Source organism: Ambystoma mexicanum, chromosome 9, assembly GCF_040938575.1.
Source record: "Ambystoma mexicanum isolate Mex_15411 chromosome 9, UKY_AmexF1_1, whole genome shotgun sequence".
NCBI classification, from domain to species: domain Eukaryota; kingdom Metazoa; phylum Chordata; class Amphibia; order Caudata; family Ambystomatidae; genus Ambystoma; species Ambystoma mexicanum.
In genome coordinates, this window is record NC_090931.1 from 643835976 (window position 1) to 643859221 (window position 23246).

Sequence of the window (23246 nt, forward strand, 5' to 3'; positions counted from 1 at the left end):
AGATAGCCCTTCAAAGGACTTTTCTGAAAGGCACTATATTTCTCATTTTTGCAGTATTAGAGTCATTGATCAACCCGACAATTATCTGAATTCGGTTTGAGGAGGAGGGTGGGCTACTTTCTGTACACTCTCCCCTCTGGAATGTATTTAGTCACTTACTCAATACATAACACTACACCCATATCCACCCTCCTCAATTTTCAGTGTACCTAAAAATCGTTGTCACAATCACCCTTTTCTCTGAAACAATTTACTCCAATCTGAGAGGTACCCTAAAACATTTCTACAGCGTCAGTATTAACATATTATATTCTCCTAGTCTAAACATGTATGTGTCCCTAAAGAATACCTTTGTTTACTTTGATCTGAGTCTCACTTCCATTACCCAGTTTAATTATATACTACATTATACAACAGGCCATTTATGGCCACTATGAGAATCAGACTTTTTTTACTTTGAGGAAACCCACCAGCCCATGTTCACAAGTTTGATCACGTGTGATTTTTACTGCACATCTCTGTATCACTCCCACCCCATAACATTTCAGTGCCTTGGTTTCTTCATTGTCTACCCCATACATTGTCTAATGTTTCTTTTCATTAGTACAGTTTTCACTACCACATCTTCCACCCAATTCATCTTGCTTTGGTATCTTCCATGTCCACAGATCTTTTTCCTGATCTGATCATTTTTGTCCTTTGAGCTGTTTTGCAGCAAGTCTCCCAGGCCCTTTCAATGCCTGGGCTAGGAGTCCATTATCTTTATCCAACAACAATACATTTTGATTCATGTCATCAAAGAATAGTCGATCGGAAAAGCAATTGTTATTTTTTTTCTGGGGGAAACAAAGATGGGGAGCTTTTGCAGAGACAGTTTTTTTTCAACCATGGGTAATTTTTCAACTGGTATTTTGGTTGTGTTCCTTAACCGGTCTTTTGCTCATAGGGTCGAGTGCCGTCAATCTCCCGATGTATACACCTCCTTTTCGTCCACCTGTAATAAAAAGCTGAATGAGTTTCCTTTAAGAAATAAATATGTCTCTATCATCAATACTTTTCTTCTTGACCCAACCCTTAAAAACTACTCTTGTATGTCCTTCAGACATTCCTGCCTTTTAAACAAGCTACATCATATATCACTTGTGAACATCCCTGCCTCCTAAAACAAAATGTATCATATAATTTGGTTCTTTATATACCAAAGCTATGGATATGCTCCCTTTTGCATACACGTTTACTATTTCTTAATGTATGCTGTCTAATACCTGGACCTGGTGTGTTTACAATAAACATAGTCACTTGCTTCTAGTTTTTAGGGAATAAATACATTTGCCTGCCTCCTTTTTTCCCTTATGTTTTATGGGCTTCTTTTTACAAAAATTGTTTTGTCTCTTTAGGGGACTCGCTCTTCTCCAAAGGTCGACACTTTCAGACTAAGGAGACAAAAATAATAAAAAAACAAACAGACAACATAAACAAATATAACAAGACTGGATGCCTTCTTCTTTTCCTGTCTTCTAGGTGCAGCCATAGAAAAAAGAGGACACTGCTGGCAGGGATCCCTTTTTTTCTGTAGGAAACCAAAATAGCGACAAAAGTCACCGGGGGGGCTGGCAAGGGGGTCAAGTTAAACCCTTTATCCTTGCTGCTAACAAAAATGTTTTTCTTATGGTAATTTCTCACTACTTTCAGCCCATTTAAATTATAGGCTTTCTCTGACTCAGTGGTGCACATAAGAAAAAAACTCTGTACTGAACCTGTATAATATTAAAGCCTATACTTTGTCTTTTTCACTGCTTTGCTGAACGGTCTTCGTCTGCTTAGCAGAACGTGCTTCACCTGCTTTGCTGCAAGTGCTTTGTCTGCTTTGCTGCAAGTGTATCGTCTTTTCTTCACCATCTTCCTTTCGATCACGTAGGACCATGGTCATTTTCCTTCTGTGCTGTGTTTTCATCCTGTTTGAGAAAGAAACATTTCACTGTGCTACACTAATCTAGCCTACGCCTGTTTTTCTGGAATCTGGCACCGGTTCTTACTACGTGCCTTCCCATTTTAACATAAAACACTAATTGTTTGTCTATTCTATACATTTCCTATCCTTTTTTGTCAAAACTACTCTTCTTGGCATCCTGCCAATTATCAAAAACTAAAAAGGGTTACCCACTCTTTATTTGACGTCTTCTATGTCCTGCGTTGTCTGAGGTGGCCATGCTTCTATCTATATACTACTCTATACACACCTATTTTGCACCTATCTTGGGGAAAATGGCTACGTAATTAAAACACTGTATCTCTAACTGCCTCTTTTTCTGTTGCTCACATGGGTCCTCTTACCCCTAATAATGATGAACAGTGTGTCCACGCCCTGTGGTGTGAACCCATACTTACCTCTTTTTCTTCTCTCCCTGTTCACTAGCACTCACCTGTGTCGTGATATATTGTTTCTCACCTTTTTTAGGCCATGTAGACATTCATCCTATGTTTGAGAAAGGTCCATGATCTTCATCTATAAGATGTAAACCAACACCATGAAATACATTCAAATAATGTTGTTTTACTTACATTTACATTTTTACATTTAGTAATTTATATCGCGCTGCCTTGGACCCGGAGGCTTGAGGGCGCCAATGAGTCATACAACATAAAACGTTAATAGAATAAGTAATAAAAATCGACGTGCAGTTAAAAAACGATAACAAATTATTAAAAACAGAATTATTTAAAAAGCCACGTCGTTTGCTTTTAAAAACATCAATAGAATTCACTTCTCTAAGATCTGGTGGAAGACCATTCCATATTCTAGGGGCAGCATGCATGAAAGCTGTTTTGCTGGCCCTGACGGTATTGGATTTCGGAATGTGTAGCAGGTTGGTGTTATTGGATCTTAAACACCTAGTTTGCACCTTATCGCTGATCAGAGCTTAAAGATACTACGGAACCCTGGCCTGGCGGCATTTAAAAACAATGAGGGCAAGGTGATAAACAAGTGTGGATTCGACGAGGAGCCAGTGAAGGTTGCAGGGAGCTTCGGTGATGTGGTCTCTACGCGCAATGTCAGTTACCATTGCCACTGCGCTATTCTACACCACCTGTAATCTTTTACAATCTCCTTTGTTAATACCTATCAAGAAGCTGCTGCAGTAATCTATTTTAGCACCCACTATTGCTCTGGCAATAGTTTCCACATTCTGTTGACTAATAAACGGGCGCAGATGTGCCAGAAGTTTTATGTGAAATGCAGATGATGAGACGATGGTCCTAATATGCTCTTTCGTAGTGAGGTGCTGATCCAACACTACTCCCAGGGTTTTAACCTTTGTTTGGGTAAAAATATTAGTACCGTTGAGATTAAAACTCTCATAGTATACACCCAATGTTTTTTATTAGGTGTTGGGAGCCCACAACCATGAACTCGGTCTTGTTTTTGTTAAGAGCAAGATTATTCTGAATCATCCAGTGTTCCACAATGGCAAATACCTTATTGAGATGATGTTCATCATACTCATGGTTACTAGTGAGGGGTATCAGACACCGAGAATCATCTGCATAGTTAATAGATTCTATGTCATTACAATGAAAGTATTGGAAGAAGGGAACAGTAAAAATATTATATATACAGGGCTATAAACAGGCCCCTTTAGGAACTCCGAATTTTTAAATAATCGGGGGGGACTCTGCCTCACCCTGAATAACCCTGCATTCCCTATCACTGAGAAAAGATGAGAGCCCCATGGTTGCCCCGCTGGAGAAGATTGCTACCTCCTTCAACCTGGGGATTACCCTTGTATGTTCTCTCGAATTGGCTCCGAACAAAATTTTCCTTGTACAGTTAACTCAATTTTGATTAACTATACCCCCTTGGCCCTTTATTAATTCCATCATCCTCTTTTATTGAGATGCACAATGTTTTTCAATTTTGGCATCAGCCTTCATTGGTGCAATTTCTTTTAATCTGAATTTTGTAATTGTTTATGCTTTTTATTCTTTTAAGTCCATTCATTCATTCATCCAATCATTTCTTCATGAATATTTCAGTTAATTCATTATTTATTTATTTCATCAAAATGATGTCAATTTTTATAAACCGATCTCCTTATTCCTATACTGTTTAAAGTTAATTATTTATTTTCATCTTCTCCTAATTCATTTTTCTGGACTCATGTAAAAAAGGCCCATAGTCTACCTGACATTTTGGCACTTTCTCCAAGTCTTCTGAAAATTATACTGAATGCTGCTCTATTATTGCCATATGCAATAAAATGTTTCATTTTCTTTCTTTTTTAGTGTGTGATGTTCCTAAAGAAACACCATGTGATCCTTCTTTAAGCCCTACCTAGATATGTCATCATTAGTGTTGTTTAACCAACATGGACCTTTCTCTTAAGAACCAACACTGTCCTCTCTGGTCCATTCTTATTATTCCTTCCTTGATCATTTGCCATTTTTTTCTTATACTATGGCTGTTTCTATTTTTTATGGGGGTCATCTGTCCCCCTCTGTGTTCGTAAATATCCGTGGTCTGAAACTAAAGCCATCAAATATTCTCACCACTTTTACACTAGGTCACAAAGCCATCTGCAGCACTGTGCTTTCATTAAAACAATACAAACCTCTGGTTCTGCTAGAAACATCTCATAGGGCCTCTATGAATTCACCCACATTCACATGGTGCATTCCAAAAAGTGGACCACACTATCCTTAATTCACTAAACAAAATTATCATGTTTAAATTGTATCATCCAATCCCTTTCTCAAAACATTAACATGTGTCTATCACAAATATAACAAAAAATCCTCATAACACACTCTCCTCCAGAGACTACTTATTCATCACTAGGCAAAAAACTGCATTTATAGTCTTCAACAAAAACCCTCAATCTTCTAATATTCATTCAACACCTTTCTATCTTTGCTGCCTGGACATACAGTCCCAATGTCTACGACTAGAACAAAAAATGTTCTCCCTTTGCCATATTTGTTTTCGGCACTCCTTGAGGCTTAGCACATCAAGTTGCCCTTTGAGGCTGTCCCACTGTGGGTGTATGAATACCCTTGCTCTTTGTGAAAGCATTTCTTCCTTCCATAATGTCACCTTCACCCTTTTGTGTCACTATGTATTCCATGTTTGCATATTGCATAGTCTGCATGTGGGCTCACTGCACTTGCCCTCTGCAGTAAATCTGTTTTTCACCTTTCCCAAGCTGCTGTACCTGTTGCACCCCCAGTGCTCATGTTTGATATAATGCCTGATCCTGGGCAACCCCTCTCCACTTTGTTGAGTGTATACAGGTGGGTATGTGGTTCCCCCTCTTGAGAATTGTCCATTTTGCATGAACCCTTGACTTCCGCACATATGTTTAATGTGTCCTGTCATTCCACATGTCCAACATACAGGAGGTCTCCTAACGTGCCCTCCTTGCATGCCTTGATTATGGTTCTGTATGTTTTGAAATCCTCTTTAATTATTCTGGAAATGTCCCTGATTATTCTTGAAGCCTCTGCCTCGGAAACCTCCCCTACCTCGTGGTATAAATACATTATTACCTTGATCAAACTGCCTTTGGTATGCCTGCTGTTTGTTGTGAACTCGACCCTTCTCCGCTAGTCAACATTGCCCCTTCTATGGCGCATTTTGACATTTCTTTCTGCACTAATTTCACTTCTTCACCTTTCCTGGTATCATCTTTCTGTCGACTCTTCTCCTTCAGTAATCTGCAATAATGTGTGATGGGCAGCTGTATTTCTGCCCATGGCTTTACTTTCATGCCCACCACTTTTTTGAGCTTCTTCTGTACTGGCTCTGGCAACCCTTGACATAATATATGGCAGAACACAGGTATAGATTCTCCCCAAGGTTCGCGAGTCTTCAGGCTACATTCCTGCTGAAAATGTTGAATGTAAATAAGAGGATCATCCCCTTCCTGCATCTTTTTCGTCATTATAGTTCCCATATCCAACTTGTCCATATAAAGCACTCTAAGCACTTTCCAAACTACTGCTCTACAGTTATTAAATGGTGCCCCATCATGAGCCGTGTTCTGCATAGTGACACTCGAGTATCCTGCTCTCGACCAAACATCGTCTGCTCTCTCCCCAAGGATAGCGGCTAGGAGACCTTTAATGTGTTGTATAGCTAACGTGTTTCCTCTTTTCATTTTTCCTAACTCATGTATCCATTTTCCAGTGCCAGAAGTTAAACTCTGGAATTTACACCTTAAATTATCCTTATCCATTTGTGGCTATGGTATATACTGTAGTCTGGCTCCTCCTTTCTTTAATAAAGGAAACTGCGATATCCCAAACTCACATTCATCCCCCATCGTCTGTCTGTCTATAGCAGGGACAATGGTTCCACACCACCTCCTTCCAGGTAGCGACTTTAACCTGCTCACATAAGTTGGTGAGTCCCCTCTCTCACTATGGGGCTGCCCTCTTGGTTGATCTAGTCATGCCAGAGATTCTGGCGCCCTCAATTTGGGTAGATCTAGATCTGACCATCTCACTTCTTTGTCTGTCTAAGAACTCCCCTCCCCTTGGGATCACATGCACTAGCAATCTGTTTCTCTTGAAAGGTTTCCCCTTCTTGGTCTGCCATATCTTTGTCCCCGACTGGTGTGGCTCTCACCTTTCTAGTCTCTGTTTTAAATCAACCTATCCACAAGCAAGGCTCTATGCTTGAGGCAGAACAAGCCTCCTATGTTTAGATCTGTCCGTCCTGCATATTCTTGACTTTCATGTGTGTGTACAATGTGCGCTCTGTCGTATCTGCATGGGCACAGGCTGCTAATTGCAAATCCTGCCGTGTTCGTGGTAGTTGTGTCTGATGCACCGTCCTTCCCATAGCAGGCCTAACATTTTTGTTTGTTTGAACCAGCCTGGACTTTCGCAGACTTTTCTCAAGGCTGGCCAGAATGTGCGATAACTGCTGCATTCTTCTCTGGCGATCTCACTGCTACTCCCTCTTGCTCTCAAACCGCCTTCATAGCTACATCAAACAATCTTTGCTATGACCGCGGTAAAATATAATTACTGTTCCTACTCTCATGTTTTGTTTTTGACAAACCATCTCAATATTTAAAAACACGCACATTTCTGCTCTTCCTATTTTTCTCTAAAGATTACTAGCTGTTCATATTTTTCACATCATCTGTCATGCTAACTGTAAAAACAAAAGGTGTGTGTGTGTGTGTGTGTGTGTGTGTGTGTGTGTGTGTGTGTGTGTGTGTGTGTGTGTGTGTATATATATATATATATATATATATATATATATATATATTCTCTCTCATGTCAGTGCATCTACATGAATGCATGCCCATGTCAGTACGGCATTCGAGCACTTCCTTCAATGCTTACTGCTTCTTTTATGCTAAAATATATAAATTTCATTTTTACATCTATTCATCATGTTTTTGTCAGCAAACAAATATTGCCTTTTAATTCATTTGTTCTCTTCCTCCCTGATAGATATCTGCTGTACCTAATTGAAAAAACATCCACTAGCACATTGGTCTGTTTTTTGACACAATTTGCACTCAGAAGTACATTTTGAATCTCGGCTACACTTCTCCCAACTTGTGTGATTCTAGACACATTATTTCCACTTTTGTCTCCAAATGTCCTCAAATCTTACAGACATAATATACAGCACTGGAAACATTGCTCCCTTACTTGCCATCTGTCTACTGTATTCCAGATTTATTTGGTGCAAATTTATAAACTTGCATGCATTACTCTTCATGCTACCATTGCATTGCAATACTTCTCTATTCCCAATTCCCAATCTTCTCCTCATTCTGGTTGCCTAAAGCACCCACCTGTTTCCTTTTAGCAATCTGTATCCTTTCCTCTTCATGGTGCAATAAAAATCTGTTTTCATGTCTCATTCCCTTTTCATTGCTCAGTCAGCCTGTGCATGACTCAATAACTCATGGACATTTCTAAATGTCCCATGTTTTTGCCACACATAAAATCAATAACTTAGGGGAATTCTCATTGTGCACCCATCAAAAAAGCATTAATTTCCACCCGGCTAATATGACCAAAACACTTCCCTTATATTGGGACACAGCCCATGCAATCCTGAAAGGTGTTCTGATAATACAAAACAAAAACTTTCAACCCTTCAATTTGAATATTCGCTTTTTCGGCATACCGATCACTAGGGGGTTAACTTGCTCTGTTCATTTCAGTTCGCAGCCAAGGGGTTCCCTCATTTCTTCTGCGCACACTGACTGAGTTGCATGTTACTCAAAAACTGTTACTGTGATCATAAATTACCTCGCCTAACTGTGTCGGCTGTTATCTCCTAATCCTTTATGCAAACACTGTCCACTTTCATCAGCGCGCAGTCTATCTTGGCCAACTGCCAAGCTACACACTTCAAAAAGATCTCCTTTTCTGCACAAGAGTTACTTTTAAACCCTGTATGTATCTCAGCTCTGTTCTACAAGCAAGAAAGGAAGGTATTGGCAGAATTACAGCCTTCTCCACTGCAGACTACGCAGTCAACAGCTCAAACTGCCATTTTTTCACATCTTGTCATATCTTATCTGGGCTTCGTTTACACTAAAACTAGTGCATTTTTCTATCGTATAAAGTATTTTAAGTTCCTAAAGGTGTTAACTACATAAATACATGAGATTAACCCTTTGACTCCTAGCGTCTTCCTGCTGCAGAAGTTTAAAGTGTCTGCGCACTTGTAAAACACAAATAATTTTTTCCCCATAAAGCATATTTTCTGTGCTCTTCGTTCCTGACAATCGAAGTGCGAAGTTTTATCGTTCAACATTCTTTGGCTAGGCAGGAATGTATTCTGTTCATGAATATAAGAATTAACTCTCTATCTGCCAGAATCTGGCTACTACATAGATTCAAATTGACTGCGTTTTCTGACTTTTGCTTGCACTATCTCGCCTAATATTTCATTTACCATAATTTAAATGACGCACACATGTGCATTCTCATCCTTAGCTCATTTTTACATCCTATTTTCTACACTATTGATCACTTTAATATTTGGATTGGTGCCAATTTTTCCTCAACTAAGTAAACATATCTTTTCTTAACTTTTTATCATAAAAACTTCATACAAATACATAACACACAATACAATTTGACAAACTTGACAGACTGGGCGGCACATACATTTTAGTCTACATTCCTCAAGACTATCTTTGCCCCTTATAAATACTCCTAAATAGTTTGAGTCATTCTCTTTAGGCATGTCTTTTACCATGTCCGTCGTCTACGTCACCCACTATTGGAGCTCTAGATATGACTCCTTCTGATAGGTGCTATGACGAAGGACACTGGGCTTACTTTACTGTGAGGATCCTCATTGCACAGTTTCTCAATTGCTTGGCTCTTTCCCCAAGTCAATTACTTAATAACAGGACGGTCATCATCTCTAGCTGTTTACCCCAACCCCTGTTACTTATTCTAACATATTATTTTTTTCAAATCATTGATTTACCAAGATAAAAACATTTTTCTAATGAGCACCCCCGCCCAATATATTTTTTTTATAACTCAAAATAACTTTTCTGGAAGATTTTAAAAAAATAATTACAAATAATTTTTCTTGGAAGACTTCCAAAAAATAGCCCCCAATCCATAGGTGCCAAGGCACCCTCCCATGCTTTCAGGTCTGGGAGCCTGCTCTCCTTAATGATGTGCAGGAATCTGCAGTTTGCCCCCATCTCTCTCCCTCCCAGTCCTGTTAGCATGTACCTGTATTTCAGATTCACTTCATGGTCCTGGAGAAGATCATCTCAGCACTCCTGGGCTGGCTCGCAATGTGAAGAGAAGGTCCCGACACCCTTTCTCTGGGCCTTGGCACGCCAAGGTCAGGAAAGGCAGGCTTAAACACATCAGGACACTGAGGCTGGGTTTTAAAAGATATCTGTTTATTCTTTTCAGCAAACCAGGATACATCATACAGCACACAGAAGAAAAAACTGCAACTCCCAACTCCTTTCTGATTTCAGTCCTTTATATTCAGTCATAAAAAGTGAGGTAATCTAGTAATTAACATAAAACATCCTGATTGGCCTTGGTACTTGAAGACAACCCCTTTTCCAATCCTTGGTTGGTTGCCTTAGCTGCCACTCTGAACAAGTTTGAACAGGTTTCACCCAGCTCATTCTATACCAGTGGACTCTTCATGAACTTCTATGAAAAAGATTATCCACTGACATCATCATGACTTTGTACAAATCGACCATTTTGTATGCCCAACATCCATCTTACTTGTCTTAACAAAAATAGCTGACCAAATTACGAAATGCCTGACCAACCTATTTTTAATTATAGCTTAGTCCCTACTCAGTTTTGAATCAAGATTGTTTGATGATTCATGATAAACATGTACTACTTGACATATTCTCTACTGTGCAAGACATTCTGACGTCACAAAATAGATGGCCCTTCAAAGCGCTTTTCTGAAAGGCACTACATTTCTAATTTTTGCAGTATTAGAGTCATTGATCAACCCGACAAGTTATCTGCATTCAGTTTGAGGGGGAGGAGGGGCTACCGTCTGTACAACCTCCTCAAGCAGATGACTGTCCCGTGAAGGGGAGAGTGTGTGGGCATTGTGGGGCCGCAGGACACTTTGCAAGAATGTGTCGTGCCTCTGCTCCAATCACCATTCCCAGGGGGCCGAGCAGAATGGTCAGCGACACGCTGCGGCGTCAAAGACAGGTGGCCGCAGTTGAACAGGACATGCTGAACCTGGAAATAGCCGAACAAGAAGAGGAGGATGAAGAGGTCTGCTTTATATCAAGCATTGACTTTGTGAAAAAGAAAAGAATGCAACCTGCGTGCACAGTGGCAGTATGTGGGACATCGACTCCGGTGCTGGTGGACGCAGGGGCATCCATGTGCGTACTAGCGGCCCGCCACTATGAGGCAATCCCAGGGTCTCCGGTGTTAGAAAAGGCACGATTCAAAATATTTTCGTTCGGAGGGACTCAACCTCTGCCCCTCCAAGGCGCGTTTGTAACCCAAGTTACCCATGCAGACAAGGCCATCCGAGCGAGATTCTTCGTGACAGACATTAGTCCGCACTCACTCTTAAGCTGTACTGCATTGGAGGTGCTGGCAATCGTACATTTTGCACTCATGGTGCATGCAGAAGACATCAACGACATGATGCAGAGGTTTGCCAAACTATTCCAAGGGGTCGGGAAGCACAAGGATGAGCCCATCAAGCTTCATATTGATGAGACTGTGTGCTGACAGCCCTAAAACATCGGCGCATACTATCCCACCTGAGGAAGCAAGTAGAGAAAGAACTACAGAACCTTGTCGACCAAGACATAATTGAGAAGTTTGAAAGGGGCCCCTAGGGGTCCCTCACGTCTATGGAAACAAGGCACGTCACCACGCACGATAGATACGCCAGACACAAGGTTGTATTCCCAAAGCTAGGGTTTATTGCAAAGCAAATAGTTTCAGTTGGCCAACTCTGTCTCACGCCCCGCGACGTGTATCTCTAGGCCTCAAGGGACGCAAGAGAGCGAATTACGTACATCAGTTACATATATACAAAATGCATATCATACAATCAGCTGTGACATGTTTAACACCCCCCTTTATTGGGTTTCTTTGAACTCAGTTTGATGATGGACACTTTTGACGAATATGACACCTTCAAACGTCTATTCTAGCAACAATATGCAACTTTGCAAGTGCGGAGACATCTTTTCTTTGTTGAACAGAACACAGTGCTTCTGTTCTTGGAAGCAAGCTACATACGGGGGAAGAGTCACATTCCAGACCTTGCTATCTATGGGTGCTATTCGTGTCCTGGGAGCCGACACGCTCTACAGGGCTCGGAAAAGGGGGGCCGTAAGAAGAGCATAATTCAAGCCTTTTGCTGCTTTATTCTAACATATTCTACCATATAACGAGACTGGCTGGCAGCTGTTAAATGATTAAATGCCCTGTGGCTCTGCTTGAAGGCTACATTCGGGAGGGAGCCGGGCATTCCTTCCCGGCACTGCCTACGTCGTGTTTCAACAAACTCTTATTAGCCTCGCGGCCCTGCGGCCTTGTCCTTTCACGTTCAGACAACAATGTTAACAGTCGAGCAGTGTAAGCAGAAAATGTGTTGCGAAGCAATATGAACAGAAAGCAATGAGCAATTGTTAGAAAACAAAATGGCGATCATTGTTACATCAAAATGGCCGTTCATTGGTAAACTTGGAAACCTGTATTTCTATCGTTTCGTGCATGAGACGGTTGACCTTCGGCCACCAAAATACGTTTGTCATTAATCATGCGAGGTATCCATTTTTCTTGACTGACAGGGTGGAAGGCGCAACCCCTGGGTGTCCCCAGTTGTGGTAGCAGCCAAACCGAAGAAGCCAGGTTTGGTCTGCATCTGCGTGGACATGAGGCTACCCAACCTCACCATCAAACGTGAGATACATATCACGCCAACACTGCATGATGTGGTGGGGGAACTACAAGGTGCCAAGGTGTTCACCAAACTTGATCTGCGATCCTGCTACCACCAGTTAGAACTACACTCATACTCATGCTACATTATTTTATTTTTTTTACGATTTTATTGGTTTTTACAACTAACAATCAACATTCAACAAAAACAGCAGTATTTTTCATAATACTTCAGCATCATGTACATATCGTTAAGTATCTACTGCTTACCCTGTACCCCCCCCCCCCAACTCGAGCTTATTCTACATCGCATTCTGTTTCCCTTTCCTCCGGGAGAACCTCCCCTTCCATATTCTCAGAAATGTCCTGGCCGCTTAAGCGGCTCATTCTACATAACGACCTTCATGACCCATCATGAGTTGTACCAACATAAGCACCTAAGCTTTGGAGTCTCCTCGGGGGCCGAGGTTTTTCAAAATGTTATCAGGGGTCTGGAGGGTGTGATTAACCTGAGTGATGACATCTTGGTATATGCGACATCAGAGATCGAGCACATGACTCGCCTGGAGAAGACACTGGAGAGGATCAGAAAGCTAGGTTTGACTCTCCACCGTGAAAAGTGTGAGTTCCTCAAAGACAGTATCGAGTTTTTTGGGTTACTTTTTTATGCAAAGGGAATTTCCCCAAATCCACAGAAGATCAGAGACATTCAAGAGGCGAAACCTCCAGAAAACATCTCGGAGGTCAGGAGTTTCCTCGGCATGGTGACCTACTGCAGGAGATTCATTCCGAACTTGGCAACCCTCTCAGAGCCTCTTTGGCTCCTAACCAGGAAGGACACCACCTGGGTGTGGGCGGAAGCTGAACAAACACCATTTGACACCATTAAGAAAGCACTCACGGATGATGAAACGTTGGAATATTTCCATCCAGGAAAGGAATCCGAAATAATTGTGGACGCCAGCCTGGTCGGGCTAGGTGCAGTACTCCTCCAGCCAGACACCCAGGGGCAAACAAAACCCATCGCCTATGCCAACAAGGCGCTCACTGCAGCTGAACAAAGATACTCTCAGATTGAGAGGGAGGCGCTGGCAGTCTTGTGGGGCTGTCGGCACTTCCGGATGTATATCCTGGGGAAGCCTGTATCTGTGATCACAGATCACAAGCCATTGCTTCCCATCCTGGCGGGTTCTTCGTCAAAGCCACCCCCCCAGGATAGAGCGGTGGATGCCAGCTCTCATGGAATACGGAGTTAGGCTGAACTACAGACCAGACAACCCACAAGCCAGTGGATTATTTGTCAACACATCCCAGGGGCAGCAGTGATCGGGAGGCGACGGCGGCTGAGAATAGTGAGGAGCACGTCCGCCTGGTGGTGGACACAGCAAAGCCTGTCGCCCTGACACTTGAAGAGGTAGTGGGGGCCTCGAGAGAGGATGAATGCTTCCAGCTAATTCAAGAGGCCATTGTGAGCGGTGATTGGAGACAAGTACTGTCAAATACCATGCGCAGAGACAAGGAAACTCAACGTGAAATGGAACAGCTGTGGTAAGCCCGACACAAACTCTCGGTGACTGGGTAAGGACTGCTATCACGGGGCCACCAGATAGTAGTTCCGAGAACATTGGTGGGGAGAATGGTGGAGCTAGCCCACTGTGGCCACCAGGGCACAGCAAAGACAAAGGCGAGATTACGCCCCAAAGTATGGTTCCCAGGGCTGGAGACAAGGGTGGAAGAGTAGGTCAGCAGGTGCATCTGGTGCCAAGCGGACGCCCCTGTAAACAAGGAGCCCAGCATTGAGTCTATGGCGAGAAGCAACAATCCCTGGGAGACAGTGCATGTCTGCTTTGGATCGACAGGGAGAGGAATGTACTTTCTTGCAATCATTGACCAGTGGTCAAGATACCAGGAGGTAGAGCTGGTAGAGTCGACATCCTGCAAACAGATTATTCAAGTGATGGAAAAGGTGTTCGACACCCATGGGTTCCCACAAGTCATCTGCTCTGACAATCGGCCACCATTTCAGGGTGGACATTTTGCAGAATTCTTGGCAGACTGATGCATTACGCACAGGAAAGTAACGTCTGGATGGCCACTCCCCACCAGTCAACGGGGGTACCCGCAGCGGTAGCCCTTTTTAACAGGTGCCTGGGAGGGCTAATTCCTGAGACAGGTCTTTAAACTGCCCGGCATTATCAATGACCAGACGATAGCAGAGAGCCGGCAAGTGCACAATGAGAGAAAGAATGCCAGATGCTGGCTAAACCCACCAGACATTTAGGTGGGTGACACGGTCCTGGTGAGGAATCCCTGTTTGAAAGGAAAGCTGTCCCTCAATTATGAACTTATGCCCATGGGAGTAACCCAGGTAAAAGGGTCCATGGTGACCGCTGCGGATCAGAGAGGGGCGGTGACAAGAAATTCTTGTTTCTTTCGGAATGTTGGAGGGGGGAGAAGCAGATAGATGCAAGTGAAGAAGCCTCCCCGGCCCATAACGTGGACAGGGAACAGCCCCCATAAGAGGATACTGGGTTCCCAGAACTTGTACAATGATGACCTGGCAAGAGTGGGAGGAGAGGCCGTGACGCAGGGATGTTATCCCCGCCAAGAAGGCCGTCAGTGTCCAGTGCGGTTCAGGAACTGCCTCATGGACCCGAGTTGAGATGACCAATCTGCATTTCCCTGCATTGCCCATGTTGGGCACACTGTATGCTGATGTGTTGTTACATATGTGTCTGTCATGTTGACAGCATGTTACGCCAATCGGCTGTGTTGGTTTTTGTTATAGAAAAGGAGGAATGTGATGTTATCACTTGAGTGCTGCGGCGGCGTTCGCCGTCGCGCATGTGTATTCAATAAAGTGGGCATACCCATGCTCGCTAGTGTGTGCCAGGAGCCCAAAGAGTTAAGACCTGTGTCCTGCGTCTCCTTCCAAGGTACGGGGGCAAGGCATGACCACAGGGTTCCTGGGGGCAAACCACCAACATCACATCTACGACTCGGAGCATCACACACTGTTCTTTTTCTTTATCTTTTCTTTTCCTTTTCTCCCTACACAACTCTGAGCTGCTTCTTCAATTCTCATGCTGCGCCTCCACAGCTGCCTTCTCTTGCACCTACAATCTCCGACTGACTGACCCTACTTCCCCTCCACTCATTTCATTAGATTTTTTCCCTGACTCCCTATGGCCCAGACTGTCAGGAAACCATCATTGTCTATGAGGAAAGCCTGCCACGATTATGTACAGGGCCATACTCTGTCCCTTTCATTCGCCTCATTTACATCAGGCAAGGGCCAAGGAAAGCAATTGCATATGGCAATGAACTCCGGCAAACCTCCCTCATGCAACACGTTTTTTCATGCATGTTGGGGGTTGCCATGGAGATGTTGGTGCCCAGCACACGGTTCTGCATGAACAAGGCTACAACAGCGTAACCTACAATGGATCAGGTGACTCTTTATAAGCTCTGCCCAAACAACTGAGCAGCGCTTCTGAATTTGTATTGTTCGGCAGCTTTATTGTGCTACACTATGTGTGTTTTTGGATTCTTGGTTTTAGATTTCTCGCTAGTTGTACCCGGATTTGCTGTCTCTTCGTCCCTTGTCTAGTTCTGGAACTTTTGGTATTGATTACGGCCCGACCTTTGGATTGCTACTGTCTACGTTTTGTTCTTGGTGCAGCCCGTGAATTACCGACCTGGTCTTGTCCCTTGGATTGCTTTGTTTTCTATCTTGCTCTGCTACCGCAAGGATCAATACGAACCAGATCATCCTCGGAGTCCTTGTGCATCACGGACATTTCATCCACGCTCACCCGCAAGCAACTTATTAAGGATATTTGTACTCTCGCTGACTTTGGAACTTTGTACTTATTGAGTGCTCGGACTAGAGACTGCCTCGTTGAGCACTACTGTGGAATTTAGGCGTCCTCGTGCCGTTGGGTAAAGGACTAGGCGCCCTCGTGCCAGCAGTACAGGGGATCATTCGTCAAGACTTTGCAACCTTACCAGAACATCACGCATTTCTTGACTAATACTGCATCTGAATGCAGGGACGTCATTTCACCAAAATGCCAGGGGTAGCGGAAGTGACATCCAATAACCCTTGACCTCTGATGACATTGCAGGAAGTGATGTCATTTGACCACGCCCCTCCTGACATCAGAGGAAGTGATGGCACACAACATTTTGCCCCTTTGACAACACAGGAAGTGGCATCACATAGCACTGTTCCTCAGTGCACTAAGAAACATGGTTATATCACTGTAATATGATATACATTTCATACAAGAAAGGATCACCATGTGTAGCGTTAATATCAGTGTGTACAGGCCCATATTACCAAATTACTGTGAATGTAAGCATCTACACTTACCTTGGCTTGCCTGCAGTTGCGGTCATCTCGAGGTTTCGGACAAGGCAATAGAAGCTGCTTCTGCTTGGGGTTAGTGGGTTCCTGCCATCCTGCTCCCAGTCCTGTGCCACAGGATGCAGAAACCTGCTATAGAAGAAAATGGCAACGTATGGTCATGGTGCACAATTACGCTTAACTGAATGCAACATGCACCGAACGAAAAAAAAGAGGCAAAGCAGCATGCAGCAAAGTACCCCAGCAGTGAACACTTAACCGACTGAGCCATATTACCAGCTATCTGTCCTTAAATGTGCATACCACATAATTTGGTAATGTGTTAGGTATGGGGGTAACATTTCTTATTAACATAACATTTATTATTAGAGTGCTTAAAAGCAGCAGGGATATGTCTTGCTGCATTAGTAAACCTGATAACTGTAGTGCTAGATTGTTTGTAAAGAGCTTGTAAAGTTGGTCGGTAGATATTTTGAACTGCACAATTGATTTTGCAGCATATTGTGTCACAATTTGATAGCTATCATATGGCCTTTTTCTATTCCCGCTGCAAAAGATGCTGTAAAAAGAACTGCTTCAACCCGGAGATGGTTAAAGCTCTCTTGCATCACTCAGTGGGGGAATCTCTTCCCCTGTAGCAGCTGCCACCCATTTATATATGCACAGTAAGTGAACATATTGTGAAGTGAAATATACAAATTTCTTTCAATTGATCTATCCCTTTAGAAGAAAGGGCACAAGACAAATGAGTATTCAAAAAAAGTAATCAACACTGAAAAAATAAATAACATGAGAGAGGAGAATTTCAATAAGTATGCGGGCAAAGAATAAAAGGTGCTCGCCTTTTAAACCCAACCATTTATAATGAAATATTACAAGGAAAACAAAATCCAAACGGTAGGCGTGTGCTTTGATGACACATGCCCTCTCATCCTGAACCTTCTCACCCCCATGTTTGGCTTTCAACAATACTCTGTTTTATAAAGAGAACCCACGCTGCAATTTCTGACCAAAATTGGAAAGAAATGTGCTTGCAACACTACCACTGACTACCTATAGGAAATAATTTGTATGCACTGATATATGGGAAGCAATGCACTCACAATTTGGGCTGACACCACTGTGAGGAATCAATGTGCTCACACTGCCATGGCTGACACCACATGGCAGAAACTAGTGCTCACACTGCTATCACTGCCCACACAACGAGCAGGACCTGCAGGAAATGATGTGCTCATACTTGTATGGCTAACACCACCTGGAGGAAGCAGTGTGCTCACGCTGATATCACTGATCTAGCTGCAGGAAGCAATGTGATCAGTCACCCTGCTATTGCTGACCCTACCTAGAGGAAGCAATGTGCCCTGCCTTGTATTACAGGCCCCCACCTGCTTGAAGCAATGTACTCTCGCTGCTATTACTGACCTTATCTGATGGAAAGAGCCAGTATTCAGAGCTCAAGGATCGAAGGCCGCCACCATGGTCAGCAGCATCTGGACCCCATGGTCACACCACACCATGGAGCTTCATAGACCACAGCAAAGCCCAGGGAGCTGACCAGCATGCACCCACCCGCGCTGGAGGTGAACTCTGCGGAGTGCCTGCAGCCCAGTTAAACTCATCATGCCAAATTATGTTGGACTTCCTCATATGAGCGTCCTTCCCCCCAGGCTCCTGCAATCTGGAGGAAATGAAACAAGTGTGCCACTTTCAACACCAAATGTGCCCGGGGGAAAACAACTGCTGCTTTCTGAGGAAAAGAAAACGCAGCTTCAGTAATACGAACATCTTTCCATGCTGGCAATGTTGCCCACAGTGACTCTGTCTCTACGGATAGTGACATTTGCTTTTAGACCATTTCATATGTGCAGCATGCCTGGAATCAGCAGTTTTCTGCTGGCCTCAAACAGAAAAATTGCACCATTGCAAATGAAGACGACGTTTACAGTCAGCTCTCTTTGGACATGGAAGCACAGGATTTAATGCACACATTTGCTCTGCAAGTACACAAGGAAACTTGCAGTTACAGAGTGTGTACTTGCAGAGCAAATGTGTGCATTACAATTCAGACCATTAGCATACCAGCGCGCACTTGCTTATTAAAAAATGTACCACTCTGCTTTCACAGAATCATTTCCGAAAGCACAGCTAATGATACGCATACACGCTCCAGCCAGCCTCCAGACCTAGTGGAGCCACGCCCGCCCCGCCCCCCAGGCAGGCATCATGGAGCTTGCCTTGCCCTGTCCTTGCTCCTGCTGCATAAACAGAATAAACTAAAAATGTGAAAGTGCTCATAGAATGTTCCACCCAAGTGTGCGCATTGCGGGTTTGGTTTCATGATACTCCTAGCTGGACTGCAACAACTTCTGATTTCCCCTGCACCCAACTGTGGACACGAGCATGTGCTTTTGCAAAATAGCAGGGCACAGTGACCTCTCATGTAAACAACCCTTTCACTGAACCTGAACTCGTTTATGCCAAGAAAGCAGCCTGTTCAAGAGACAGCCTGTGCAGTGGAGCATGCATTATTGTTAGTGAGAGCGTACCTGCGCTTGCCGTCAGCATTGTTTTCGACTCGATTCAGCATTTCTTTCACAGCCTCTTCCAGTGAAGTTCGAAATATCACTGTGTTATTTGTGGTCAGAGTGTCAAGGAGGGGATCACTAGAGGAAATGCTGCCATCTAGGGACGGAAATGCTGTCTTTAAAAAGCAATGGGGAGGTGGAAAGCATGCTTTTAAAAATATAGTTTTACACCAAACTAAACCCAGAGGTCGCAAAATAATTACAGAGGTCGTAAGGGAATTGCAAGAGGTCGCTTTTGCGACCTCTGGCAACCCCCAAATGACGTCCCTGTCTCAATGGTAAGACTTCTCCTTGTCTGCCTGTCACCTGGTGTTTAACTGTTTTTTTTCCATTTGCACTACTCCCTGGGTTAGTTTACTTACATATTGTTTACCATCTGGTTTCAGGAGAACGCCCCTCCCCATTGGTCTGAACAGGATATCCATATCACACTCTGTTTTCAAGGGGACTCCTGTTGGATAAGCACGTGAGCATAGACAACTCAATCATTAGCATTATTGTTACGTATTGCTGTTGATTTTGCGCATTTCTTTTTCAGCTGAACTGTATCCTGGGGCGTTCATCAAATCTTTCGGTCAATAGCTGGTCTATTGGTACTGCTGAGAGTTGTATTGGCAGGAAGAATTTGTCATCTACACAATGAGTTCAACTGTCCTGTTAGGAGTCACAGGAGGATTATGACACAGATACACCCGCTTTCCGTCATGCAACCAGAGCACAAACAGCCCGGGGGCATTGTGGCGCTGTTACTGGAAAGCGACTTAGTTACATAGTGCATACATCTGTATTACATATGAAGAGCATTGCATACTGTTAGGTATTTGACAGATGACATGGGATAGTGTACGAGCAGCGGTAGAGTTCAAACAAATAGCAGTGTTTTGATGGCTTTACAGAAAGCTAGGTGGGAAGTTACATTTCTGAGGTTAAATCATGCTATGGCAGGTTATGCCATTCAAGTGTGCAAATTCAGGCCCTTCAATGTGTAGTCAATGCCAGGGCCTTCCCTCCAACTGTCCACTGACACCTCCCAGCTGCGCACTGGTAAGCAGGGGCCCACTAGCTATAGGGAACTCTGGCAGATTTCCCGGTAGGCCTCTGCAGCCTGGGCCTCTTTTGTGCGAGAACCTATTTTATTTCCACATGTTCTCATAGGAAAAGAGTTGGGCTTGCTGAAAATTGGCAATATGGGGCCCCTTTGAACGATTTTTCAAAGCCTCTTTTGGTTCCCAGCCCCAAATGACCCCATCCCCCCCCTTACCCCCACCCCCTGCTGGACGGTCTTACATGCACGCCGCTAGATAAGAATTTGAGGTAAGAGAATTTGATCTCCTATATTTTGTAAGTTGAGAGTAAAAGGATTGTTACTAAGTATAAAGGGTAGTTGCCATTTCTTGCTCGTGCATTTTTAGGCAAGTAAAACTACATCTATGCATTTAAATATAGGTGCTTCCTTGATATGATCTGAAAGTTTATTTATATCGCGTCCATAAACACGTGTTTGATATCCGATCTTTCCTTGTAGCTATGAATCCTTGTAAAGGAAAGGAATTCATGTTAATCTCTGTGCATCGGCCAGCACTATAGCAGAGGTCCCCTTTGTGGAAGGCGCGGCTGCTCACGCCACTGGGTCGAACACGTCACCGGAGCAGTACAGGCGTCATAAAGAGATGGACCCAAGCTTATCAATTACTCACTGTTTGAAAAATTTGGAGTACTAGACTGATTTTAAGGAGTAAAACCAGAATGTTTCCCCGCTTACCTGAACTTCTCCATTCATTAAGGTATAATACTATGCAGCTGGCATGCACCATGAACTAGCAAATTGCAAAGACAACTATATCACAACCACAGCATGAACCCCACTGACAGGTAGCAATACAAAAAATATTTTGGGCAACGAAACTGTCCAGGTCCAGAGTTATTTTTAAATGGCCGATTTGTGTTAATTTGGCACTAGCTCCCCACAAACATTCCTTGGGAACAGTGGAAATCTGGTCCCAGGTGAGTAAGCATGCTCCTCCGTCGCAAAATGTCTACCGGCGGCATATCCCCTACCATTAGAAATATTAGCCCAAGTAACGGAATTGGGATGGATTTTCCAAGATTCAGAAATTGGCAAAACCTATTGCCTCGGAACTCGTATCGGGGGAAACCAAAAACCCATGCCTAAACTGCCATGCATCCGCAGTGATCCACTCTTCCAAGCTCTGCACTGCCCATGCTTGCATTTTTCCTTTTTTTTGGCATGTCACCACAATAAAGCTAGTATTAGATGGCTGCAGACAAGGCAGTGATTAGATCACTGGGAGTGGCTATTGTACCTTTAGAGTAGCGGGAATAGTCAGTGATTAGAAACGGGAGGGATGCATAGAGCTACCTGCTGTGTGCAGCTGACTACTAACAGGTGATCGTTCTGTGCATTTCCTTTCACTGCACTTCATTGCACAGGCAATGTTTTAGTGAAACTGTAGAATTCGATTCAGATTGGAGAAAATAAGGTTACAGCCATCCTCTCTTTGCTCGACACATTACTATAACCATTATATTGTCAGGTTGGTGTACTATACTATTTGTGCACATTTCAACATACCCATCTGTGGTATTTGTTGTCCTGTATTTTTTGTTACAAGTCTATCAATTGCCTGGCACGACTCCACCTCAGGCTCTGCCTTTCGAATTCCATGCTAATCCATTTCTAGCACTGGTTTGGTCTGCCAAAGTTTTGGCAATCTCTGATTTTTGCCGTCTGCCATTCTTTATGGTACTGCCAGAACCGCCTCTTTCCCGCTGCTCTACAATGTATTTCCATCCACGTATTCCCGCATCTCTATATAGCTCTGTCCTCACTGCTCCCTGGCCCCCGATCCCATCGTTTCCCCGTTGTCAAGATACCCTCCGACCCTGTCTGCAGCTCGAGCGCTTCCTAATTTGGCGCATCATCACATCCGGTTTTGCTCCGCTATCCTGGACGTGTTTCCAGGCAGCCTCTGCGGCCCCCTCTCTTCCCCTCCCCCCTCTCGCTCCACGGAGTCGACCTGCTGCCCACCACCCTTCCGGTGCCGTGGGAGTGGGCCACCAGCAGCACCCCCTCAACCTCCTACGGTGTGGCGGCGGGCACGAATCCTGCCGCAGAGCCACGCTCGGGTGGGGGCTGCGCAGCACGTCGCCCCCTCCCAGCCCGGTGAAGCTATAGAGTGACTAATAGCATCGACATGATTGCAGCCCCTGCGGAGAAAGGCAGAAAACTGACTATTAAGCTCCGTGAGTCACAAGGGCTGAGAGGCAGAACGCGGGAGGGGCGGGCGAGGGGAGCAGGGACAGGAGAGGGACAAGTGGGCGAGAGAGGGGTAAGGAAAGAGGAGAGCAAGACAGGCACAAACGGGGAGGGGGCGGGGAATGAGAGCAGGGGCTGCAGTAGCGCAAAAGGAGAAATACATAGATAGGCGATAGGGCTGAATAAAGGAAGGAGCTGGGAGCGCAGGGACGGGTGAGTGAGTGACAACTGAGGCTTAGGGAAGATATTTTGTAAACAGGGACTCACACCCACAGAAATTAACCCAATAGTGGGTGTGATTATTTTTGTAATTGACTGATGACACGAGGCCATTATGGCACCATATTTCACTCAGATGGGTGCTGTCACGGCGAGTGGCATCACAGCAAGTGACATTGCAGAAACGTGCATCTGGGCAACTCAGTGCCTACGGCTATTTTTTTGTATTGACAGGCGGCTTTCGGCGAAACCATAAAGGGATGCATCAGAGGTTTTGAATTTGAACCAATCATAACGTTGGCACTCTTCAGTGCTGTTACCCCAATTCTGCTTTCAGGCAGAATACACCCTTGCTAGAAATGGCCACTAGAGTTTTGTGGAGAGTCAAAAG

The 23246-nt window shown here is 44.0% G+C and overlaps 1 long non-coding RNA gene across 1 annotated transcript; it reads right to left on the minus strand.

The window, feature by feature from the left end:
* Positions 1-813: 813 nt before the first annotated feature.
* Positions 814-20556, minus strand: LOC138489680 (uncharacterized). Its single transcript, XR_011274867.1, has 5 exons — positions 19321-20556; positions 16778-16903; positions 9730-9883; positions 2450-2506; positions 814-994 (listed from the first exon to the last, which is right to left on the minus strand). It is a non-coding gene; the product is annotated as an uncharacterized lncRNA (long non-coding RNA).
* Between the last annotated feature and the right edge of the window lie 2690 nt (positions 20557-23246).